This window comes from Diadema setosum, chromosome 17 (genome assembly GCF_964275005.1).
Source record: "Diadema setosum chromosome 17, eeDiaSeto1, whole genome shotgun sequence".
Classification (NCBI taxonomy): Eukaryota; Metazoa; Echinodermata; class Echinoidea; order Diadematoida; family Diadematidae; genus Diadema; species Diadema setosum.
Window position 1 is genome coordinate 37,529,244 of NC_092701.1, and position 11,180 is coordinate 37,540,423.

An 11,180-nucleotide genomic window follows, 5' to 3' on the forward strand; every position below is an offset into this window, starting at 1 on the left:
ATAGCCAGCCTCCTGGTCTAATCAGGTACCATTTGGTCCAATCATCGTTTCGTCTATATGACCAACTGCCACTGGGCTATTTTTTTTTTTTTTTTTGGGGGGGGCCTTTTTATTGATGTTTACACCAAATTTATATATTGGACAAATTTGGTTTTATTTTAGACCATTTGATGATTAGACGAAATGGAATTAGAGCAACTCATAATAGACCAAGAATAGACCAAATGGCTATTATTAGACAAATTGACTGTAGACCAAATAGTAATTAAACCAAATAACAATTAGACCAAACAGTAATTGGACGAAATGATGACTAGACCAACTGGTTATTAGACCAACTGATATTAAACAGTCTATTAGACCAACTGGCTGTAGACCAAGTGGTAATAGAGTGTAAACCGATCCGGACGATAGCCTCTTTGAAATGGTTGTTTGAAGGTTAAATATAAATTCAAAACTCGTCTTTTAATATTACATGAGGAAAAAGTACCAACGCACCCTTTCGGCAAAACCGGGGGGGGGGGGGGGGGGGGCTTTGGACGAAGGGTGGGGTTCCAGTCAACGCGACGCGACCCAACGCTCCCAACGCACCCTTTCGGCAAAACCGGGGGGGGGGGGGGCTTTGGACGAAGGGTGGTGTTCCCATTAACGCGACGCGCCACCACCAAACCCACCCTTTCGGCACAAGCCTGGACATCTCATGTCAAGCAAACAGAACATCAGCATACAGTAGGGCCCAGTAGTTTTGACTTCTGTACAGTGTTGGAAAGGGAGGGTTCAGAACTGAAGAGTATCGATTACAACAGATGCTGGGTGGGAACCTCTTCGACTTATACTTCATTATTACTAATAGAATTCTAATTATACTTCTTATTACTTGTATAATTTAGGAATTCTATTACGTAATACTCGTATAAGTCTTCAGAGGTTAGCATGTTTAAAGTTCCGTACAGAAGTCAGTCTAGTGAGGACAAGAGGACAAGAAGGATGATGGACAGTTGTTTTTACAACAAGGTTGAAACTTTAATCATGACACCTCATGCATAGAGAGTGTCTATCGATGGTGACACACATTGTCGCAAACAGGAGAAGAACTCGAGCAAAGTTTGCTTGAGAACCTGTGAGGTGCAAGGCATAGTTTTTTAGTATGATATCGTTTTGACACCTTGCGTGCTTTAACTGGAGCAGGATTAAGCATGATAACGCATAGACAAATCAAATACAATGGACCTCTTGTACCGATTTCCCAATCAAAACATAATCATTGTTCCTTAATTCATATACATTTGATGGAAGAATTAAACATTAACCAGTTCATACTCGGCACAGTATTGCAGCAAGCATAATTAGAGACAACTCTGTTGCCATTTTGGGTTGATATTAGAGTTTAAATTCATCAGTTTGGTGAACCGAATCTCCTAAACGAGTGGCCGAGTTATGTGTCGCCAATTTCCAATGCACAACGTAACGTGATATATGGTCTTGTGTCTTCTTATCTGACTCGTATTAGGACATTTGGTACTTGGTACTTGGTACTTGGTTGAGGTCCTCCTGAATACTCCTACTGGAGTTTTGACTTGAGGTGCCGAAGGGTGGACATTTAAACAATTATTCCATTTAATAACATCTCCTTAAATTTAGCAGAATCAGTTTGTGTAATTACAGAAGAAGGAAGTTCATTCCATGCTTTAATTGTGCGGGGAAAAATGAGTTTCTGTGGACTTCCAGTCTGGAGGATGGTACTTCAAACTGATGAGAATGTCCGCGTCTACTTCTAATAAGCTTGGGTTTAGTGTGTGATAAATAATCAATATCCAATCTATTATTCAACATTTTGTGAAAGCAAGTCAGGCGATGTGCTTCTCGTCTTACTTGGAGTGACTTCCATCCAAGGGAGTTCAGGAGTTGAGTGACGCTAGATTCCTTGCTGTAGGTGTTGGTGACAAAACGTGCAGCTTGTCTCTGGATTCTCTCGATGGATGAAATATTTTTGTCAGTGTAAGGATCCCATGCGGCAACTTACCTGGCGCAGGAGTTGCGTTGATCAGGAATAACGCACTCCCAAGACGAGGCTTGCTCATTGCACTCTGGCTTGCTGAACCTTGCGCGGTCATCATGGCCGCGGGCGTGTAATTTCGATTCCAAGTGTGGTCTTACTAAGGTATATAATTTTTGCTTGACAGTGGATGAACAATGATGAAAATTACGCCGGAGGAAGTTCAATACACTCGCAGCTTTAGAGGTCGAGTAGTGAGTATGGCAATTCCAGCGTAGGTCGTTTTGGATTTTGATGCCTAGGTACTTGATCTCCTTAGTTCCTTGGAGAGTAACACCACTGATGTTGTAGGATGTTTTACATGTACCTGGAGACCTCTGTCTAGTAACTCGCATAAATTCACATTTGGTAGGATAAAACTGCATGCCCCATCTGTGAGACCATTTGACCATTACATCGAGGTCCTTTTGGGGATCACTCATGTCATTCGGTGATTTAATTGGGCGATATAATAAACAATCATCAGCGAAGAGCCTAGTGGTACTGGTGACTTCTTTCTGGATGTCATTGATATACAGTAAAAACAGATGAGGGCCAAGCACTGTACCTTGTAGTCTAGCGGCGACGTATTTTTAGCCTGAATCAGTCCTTGATTGGCAGTCAATAGAGGGCGCGACGATGTGGAAGTCAAGTTGACTACAAATACGTCTAGCAAGAAACCTCCGAATAGAGGCGTGGAACCAGGCGTGGCACGACAGTTGCCAGTCTTCAATATCGAAGTTTCATTGGCTGAGCACCAATGTCAATCAAAACACATTGCAGAACATAAAGGAATTCTAGTCTACTCTCCTAGGTATAATACATATGTCTTTCAGTGAAAATACAATTTCCCTGTCTCTTTCACACTATCATAGTATTTTGCCATTCTTTCCCATTCATTTTGATGTGTATAACATCTTACCTTACTTCAAATAAGAGAATGATAGCAGTCAATGACCACATGCATTTGAACATTCATGAGGGTTCTGCACATGGAAACTACTCCAAAATTACTGCCTAATGCAAACCTCTCACTGTTGTTGTAAAGTCTACGAGATATTCACTGTCATTGTCGGTTTTGAAAATGTGATTTATGAATTTTCCCATTGTTATGTTTTGGTATGTTTTTCACTTTAAAGTACTTTATATTTTCATATTAAATCTACTAAGATATTTGACAAATATCAATTAAGTATGCCGCCAAGATAACAATCTCTATTGACAAGCACCATCTACATTAAACAGACATTTCGTGGGTGATCACACTGTCATAGGAAAATCCGTCCGTGGTACATTTCCTGTGAAAGGTAAAAGAGAAGATCTGCGACACAAAAGGATTCCTGCAAAGCCAAAGACCCGGGGAAACATAGTGCATTCTTTGCAATCCGTAATTACGAGACGCCAGTCTGAGATGGCGGTACAGGTGTACTTGTGAAGGGAAGTCGATGCTGTTTGACATTCTCTACACAAATAATTATGGAGATGAGGACATCTCTTTTTGTCCATTCGGAATGCATGCTTATGCAGAAAAACGTGAAGCTAAAATTGAGTAACACCAACAAGTTTGTGGATGATGCACAAAAAACGACATGTTGGGAACGTGAGTCCAAAGCACCCGTCAGGATCCGTGTAGCTCAACTGAAGCGTTTGGCACCTTTTTCACCAGAAATATCTCGTTTAGAGGAAAGCTATCGTTGATTACGTAGAGACATTTTTGTTTAGATCTGTCAGAAATAAACTTTTCCCATCTTTCTCGACATTATTTTATTAATACTGTGTTCTTTCATTTTCTTTGTCGAAAGTATTCGACGGATCGGTAATTCGACAACGAAATAAAGTTCAAATTCCGAAAATGAAGTGAACTTGTTTTAGAGACAAAAGACTGTAATATGTTGTTATTGTTACTCCAAGGTTCCACAATTATATTTCTCAATTTACTTTGTTTTGATTATGCAACCTTATTTTGTGTTAGCAAAAAAGTGAATTTTTTTTTTTCTTTTCGAAAAAATGAAATAAAACTTGAATTAATTTGAACATAACAAAAGGTATGATAGGCCTATTACGCAATGAAAATTGAACGAGAACACAGAGAGAGAGAGAGAGAGAGAGAGGGGAATGTGGAAAATACACAAACTCCCCAATATACTCACTGGCGAACTGGAATGCAATCGTACAATTTGCAAATTGCATTTTTCATGGAAACATGAACAATTTCTCCCTCTCCGCCGTATGCTCCCATAGTCATCTATGGCATCATTATTAATATGGGCCATGCATGACGTAGAACAAATATTACAAGAGGCCACCTTAGGGCCCCCCCACAAAAAAAAAAAAAAAAAAAAAAAAGGTCATGCATGCGTGTACTGATGATACCCTCTGAAAGAATACTGAGTGCACCCTTGATCATTATCACCCCTTTCCATCATTATAACTAATCTACAGAAACGATGACCATCCCTCTTCTCGACAGTACCAGCTTCTCCACGAATAGAAATAGTGTTCGGATTAACGAACCTTCATTGTTGGATTGACGAAGCTTGATTCATGCTGGGATTAACAAACCTTATTACATGTTGAATTAATGAATCACTGGAAAACAGGACCTTGTTTCATTTTCGTATTAACGAACCTTCGAGAAAACGAACGCAATTTCATTTTCAGGCCATCAACAAACTTTAGGAATTATGAGCCTTATTTCATTTTCGGAATATTGAAATGGTCTATAGACCCTTTATTACAGCAATATTCTGGATGAAACTGATTTTGTCAGCCTTATGTGGAGGGTTTGAGTTCAAACAGGGTAAGATCCCAAAAGTATACTTTTACGACATTGATTTGGTCTAGAACAATGCTCAAGTAATATAACTTGCATACCAGTTAATTATTGCACGTTCTCAATGAGCGATATCACGAAGTTTCCACCAAGAGACTTGTGTTATGGGTAAGAGGAATCAAATGCATGAGACACGAAAAAGGTGAAAACGGTGACGTCAGATCCGTAACATAAATTTCATGTTAATTCGAGGTTATTTGTTACCATCGCTCATTAGGAAGAGTGGAAATCTGATATAAATGTTAGTGCACCAATATAAAGGGCGAAACTGCTTTCGTCATCCTTGCCGGCCTGCTCTCGAAAGTCTAAAGCTGCAAGACCTTCTTGCAAGACCTTCTACCCAATGGGAACTGTCAATTCTGAGCGTTGATGAAATGATTTATCGAATGGAGATTATTTCTTATTATTACCTATTCAAAACCGTACATCCTTGGAGGTATGACAATAATCCTTTATTTCGCCATATTCTGGGAAACATTATTTTCGGAAAATTTCTCCTAAAGTCTGGAAACATTTTTATTATAACTACTGTTCACGTTTCGTATATTTAACTGTACTTAACTTCGATTTTACTGATTCAAATTTTTACTGTCGTTTCTATCCCTAACTCACATTCTAGAACTATTTTAAGCACTAGTGCTAGGTTATTTTTTCATCTGCAAATGGTAAATTATGCCTTTAATGAAACTTGGCAGCCATGTATATGTACGAGTTGGTGACGTTATGCCTATCAACTGTCAACTTTTGGGCACACATGCTCAAAGTCAAAAGGTCAAAAAGGTCAAATGTCCAAAATTTCACTATTTCCCCCATATCTACGCAATGCCTGAAGGTATTTCTTGAAACTTTGTGTATACATGAACTACCAAATGAAGATTCTCCAGAGAGAGTTGTGTCGTGAGGTCAAACGTCAAAGTTCAAGTGAAAATGTTGAATTTCACTTTCTCTCCATATTTCATTTCATTCATTTCAATTTATTTTCATATTTCTCACATATATCACAATACAAAGTAAATTGATACGAAATTTATACAGAACACAGTACAAAATAGAACTTCACCGGAATGTTCAAAGTTTGTCTTGGTATACATAAGATCTGTATATGAATATTTCAATTTCAATTTCAATTTATTTTCATATTTCTCGATGAAAAATTACATCATATATAACAAAATTAAATGAAATACATGACATACATAGAATATTGCAAATATATAAAACATAATAGTGGTCGATCTGTTAAGTTTGGAATCTGTGAATGAATGCTAAAGAAATATGAAGGAACCTATACTTAAAAGCGAGCTCGTTGAACGTAGGTCCCAGTTAAAAACGAGTTTAAGATTGAGAAGGGGAGCACGGGTACAACAATGATCGGAACATAAGAGAAAAACAAAATAAAAAAGTACAATTATACAGTTATATAGCAAATTCTTCTCTAGTGCAGGTTAGGGGTCGGAAAAGCCACATGCTGTAAGCGGATGAACCATTGTCGTTCTGGCAATACAATATGAATATGCGAGTTAAACTGAGAATATAATGCGAAAAATATGATGGGGCCTGCGGGAAAGCAAGCTTTTATAGAGCCGCAGGTCCCGTGATAAAATCAGATTAGGGGAATCATAAGTACAGATATTTTTAGACCATACTATAACTGGGGGATCCGATTAAAACGAAGAAAGATCAAATGAAATAAGTGTTACTATCTCACAAATCTCACATATCTCACAAATAGTTCAAAATATCTTCATGGAACTTAGTACATATAGTATGCATGCACTGACTGGCAGTGATTATATAGGGAATGCATGGGTCATGGATCAAAGGTCAAGGTCAAATACTCCAAATTTCACTATTTTCTTCTTATCTAGATGCGATGCTTGCAGAATTTTTCTTTAAACTTAATGTATGCAAGTATTACCCAATGAGATTCTTTTGGAAGTACCTTGCCATGAGGTCAAAGGTCAAAAGGTTCAAGGTCTAGCGAAAGTACTAAATTTCACTTCTTCCCTTAACTTATGAAAGGGTCAAAAGTTAAGTAAAAATCCTCAAATCTTCAAATACACGCACTTTTAGACAATATAGTCATTCACCCAATTAAACCTACTTTAACGAAAGTGAGCATTCAGCACATTTGTGACAAACCTGTCATTTTAACATTTTTCTGATATAAGCGTTATGTGAAACTGTCATCACACGTCAAGACATTGTACTATAAACCTATAAGGTGAACCGTGCATTATGGCGGAAACATACCAGTCGTCATAGCGGCATTTCTATGTGTGTGTGTCTGTGTGTGTGTGTGTGTGTGTGTGTTTTGTTTTGTTTTGTTTTAAGTGGCCTCTTAGTGCAATTATTGTTTCTTCGTCACATATGGCTCGTCCTGATGATGGGTATACAGAGGAGAGGAAAAAAAGTACCTATTTTTTTATTATTAATAATACAATTTACAAATTACGATCGTATTCCGGTTCGCCAGTGAGTGTATGTATCGGTAGTGTTTGTATGTTTTTAAGTACGTGTGCGTGTGTGTATGTGTGTGTGTGTGTGTGTGTGGGGGGGGGGAATTGTGCATGTTTTTGTTCAATTTTCACTGCGTAATATCCTACTACTTTGTTATATCGCCACATTTTGTCACTACAGACAGGTTAGTTTACTTCATCATCGGAATTACGAACCCTATTTTGTCTTCGGATCAACGATCCTTCGAACAACTTCGGAAAGGACATCAAGGAACACAATTCTTAATTCACAATTCTAGAATCTTGGCATAAAAGGCAGACAGTGTTTATCTCAGACAGATCTAAACTAATTTGTATAATATACGTAATAAACAATTCATGGGATTCTTCAAAACGAGATGTTTCTCTTGAAAATGGTACCAGACACTTCATTTGAGCCACATGGGTCTTTTCTGGCGCTTTTGACGTGGTCATGGATTTTGTGCGTTGTGCTCTAGTTTCGTAACATATCGTGTTTCTGCCCATTGTGTGTGTGTGCTGTATGTGTGTACACCATCCACATAGGTTAGCTCGTTAATGTTATTTCATTTTTTCAGCTTCACATTTTCTACATAGGCATGCATTTCGAATTGCCAGGAGAGATGTCCTTATCTACATTTGAGTTGAAAATGTTAATCAGTACATACAAGTCTTCTGTGAGACTGGCGTCTCGTAATTTCATGATTGCAAAGAATGCACCATATTTCCCTGGCACTTTGGCTTTGCAGGAATCCTTTTGTGTCGCAGGTCCTTTCTTTCTCCTTTCACAGAAAATGTACCACGGACGGATTTTCCCATGACAGTGTGATCACCCACGAAATGCCTGTTTAATGTAGATGTGCTTGGCAATAGTGATTAGCTATCTCGATAGCAGATTTAATTGATGTTAAGCAACTATCTTAATAGATTTGATATGAAAATACAAAGTATTTTAGAATAAAGAAATGCCAATGGGAAAAATTCATAATTCACACTTTCAAAACCGACAATGACAGTGAATATCTCGTAGACTTTACAACAACAGTGAGAGGTTTGCATTCGGCAGTAATTTTGGAGTAGTTTCCATGTGCAGAGCCCTCATGAATTTTAAAATGCATGTGGTCATTGACTGCTATCATTCTCTTATTTGAAGTAAGGTAAGATGTTATACACATCAAAATGAATGGGAAAGAATGGCAAAATACTATGATAGTGTGAAAGAGACAGGGAAATTGTGTTTTCACTGAAAGACAATATGTATTATACCTAGGAGAGTAGACTAGAATTCCTTTGGGTTCTGCAATGTGTTTTGATTGACATTGGTGCTCAGCCAATGAAACTTCGATATTGAAGACAGGCAACTGTCGTGCCACGCCTGGTTCCACGCCTCTATTCGGAGGTTTCTTGCTAGACGTATTTTTAGTCAACTTGACTTCCACATCGTCGCGCCCTCTATTGACTGCCAATCAAGGACTGATTCAGGCTAAAAATACGTCGCCCGCTAGACTATGTACCTTGTGGCGTACCACTCAAGACCGGATACCATTCAGAGCTCTTCCCATTTACACATACACGTTGAAAACGCTTGGTAAGGAAATTTGTAATCCATCGCAAAATGTTAGAGCGAACTCCATAAAAATTCAACTTCTGGATTAGTTTTTTTTTTGTGTGGGATGACATCAAAAGCTTTTGAGAGATCCAGTGCAAAAACATCTGTTGGGATGTTACTATCCAAGTTCTTTGCGAGGTCATTCACAGTGAGTATAAGCTGTGACTCGCAAGATCTGTGCTTCCGAAACGCATGTTGGTTGTCGGAGAGAATGTTTTGTTCACTTAAATGATTCATTATGACTGTCAATTATATGTTCTAACAGTTTGCAGCATGTGCAGGTGAGAGAAATCGGACGTTAATTTGCAGGGTCAGTGGTGTAGAGCCCTTTTTGAAAAGGGCCGGGCAACATATAGCACTTTTCCAGTCAAGCGGGAGTTCCCCCGAGTCAGGGGACTGTTGAAAGATGAACTGTAAAACAGGAGCCAATTCATCAGCAGCTATCCTAAGGGCTTGGTTCTGAATTTGATCAGGACCGATGGCTTTTGATGTACAGTCAAACTCGGATACCTCGACGTCGGATAAGCCGAATATCACTTACCTCGGGGGCAAAATGAAAGTCGATCCCGATTGTTCCGATGGAGTTTCCGTGTATTAAAATTCGCGTAGCTCGAAAAAGATAACTCGAAGTTCGGTTACCTCGAAGGGGAATCTAATGTCCCGATCTTAATTAACTTATTATTTTTCCCAGCATGTTGCTCGAATCGAAATTGCAAACATCACTCAGCATCTCCGATTAAGCGCGCGTGGACAGCGAAGACATGTCACAAATGTTTTCACACTCGATTGTAAATATTCTGAGACCCGGCCCCGTTTTATCAAAAGATAAAATCGATTTTAAATTTCCTTACCACACAGTCTGCCATAGACTTACAGTTGAAATCAACTTTATAATCGATTTTAACTCTTCATAAAACAGGGCCGACAGCTGATCTATGAGTTAATCGTGGAGTGGGCTTTGTTTAAAAGCTATGCTGTAGGCTTAGAATGTTGACAATGTGTTCTGTAGATGGGTTAAAAAGGATCACAAGATTGTTTAGAACACAGACAATTTGCTATTGTCTTCAAGCACCCTCATATGTTTTGTTTATTGGTATTGTCTCGCCATGATAATGAATGGAGCTTTGCAGCGTGCTGCGATGTGTCTGTCGCTTGTCATCGCTAGCAGAGAGCACCTATGCAGGCGGCTAACCGGATCTAGGCTCGTCGGTGGGTGGTGAGGGTGTGGGGCAAGACTTTTCTCGCGGAGTAGTAGAGGTGGGGCTATTCGCATTTCGAGCAATAATAATGAGAACCATGGCTGCCGCCGCCATTGGGGCAGTGAGGAGTGCTCTGTCCACCTTAATTGTCCAGTTGAAGCTTGTGGAGGAGTGAAAACGTTCCAGGGTAAGGAAAAAGAGCATCAAAAGCCAGGGCAATAAAATTTGGCTTCCATTTGACATAAGGAGCGAACTGCTGGTTGAAGCGAGATGCAAATCAAGGTCAACATCAGGGTCACTGATATGTAGAGATTGTGGATTATGTGATGAAAAAAAAACATGTATAACAGTAATTATTTGTTCATGTCTCTGCGAGACAAGCAGTAAGCTTCAGAATTGTCTACACCTGTTGAATGTGAAGCTGATATCCAATTGCTAGACACCAATTCCTATGTTTGCTGTGAATTCGTTCGGGTCAGGTATGCTACCACCTCTTTGTTTACGTATGAAACAGCTGTAGAAATGTCTGACCGAATTATGAATATGCACATTTTTTGTACACGAGCCACACAGGGCTTCAAGACCGTTCTGAATTGCAAGAGGTTCAAGCACATTGATAAGTGGGGAATTCTGTTTGGCACTCCAGACTCCCTGAGCAAAGGAATTGTCATTGTTCAGAATCAACTACTCCCTCATACTGAGATGCTAGCATCGCTTGAAATTATCATGCTAATGGGGGTGGAAAATAATTCTTTGTCTTGCGAGACAGCCACCACCAAAGAATATTTTGTATGGATATGGCATGACTATGATAACGTAACTAAAGTGTCGAAGTCATCTTCTGCTTTACGCAGAGCATTAGTTTATTTAATTTTTTTTCTAGTCCCAAGTGACAAGAATGTAATTTTCTTGTGGAAAGCATTAAAATCCCGAAATTTGGTTTTGTTGCTATACAAGATTGAATTTCCAAAAGTAGTAACCTTTTCAATCTTGTTCTGAGGAAAAACTGAACATCATTAGTTGCTGG

General features: G+C 39.0%; 1 pseudogene; it reads left to right on the forward strand.

Moving 5' to 3' along the window:
- The first annotated feature begins 2,015 nt into the window (after positions 1-2,015).
- On the forward strand, positions 2,016-2,142 carry LOC140241293 (U1 spliceosomal RNA; annotated as a pseudogene).
- Positions 2,143-11,180: the final 9,038 nt, after the last annotated feature.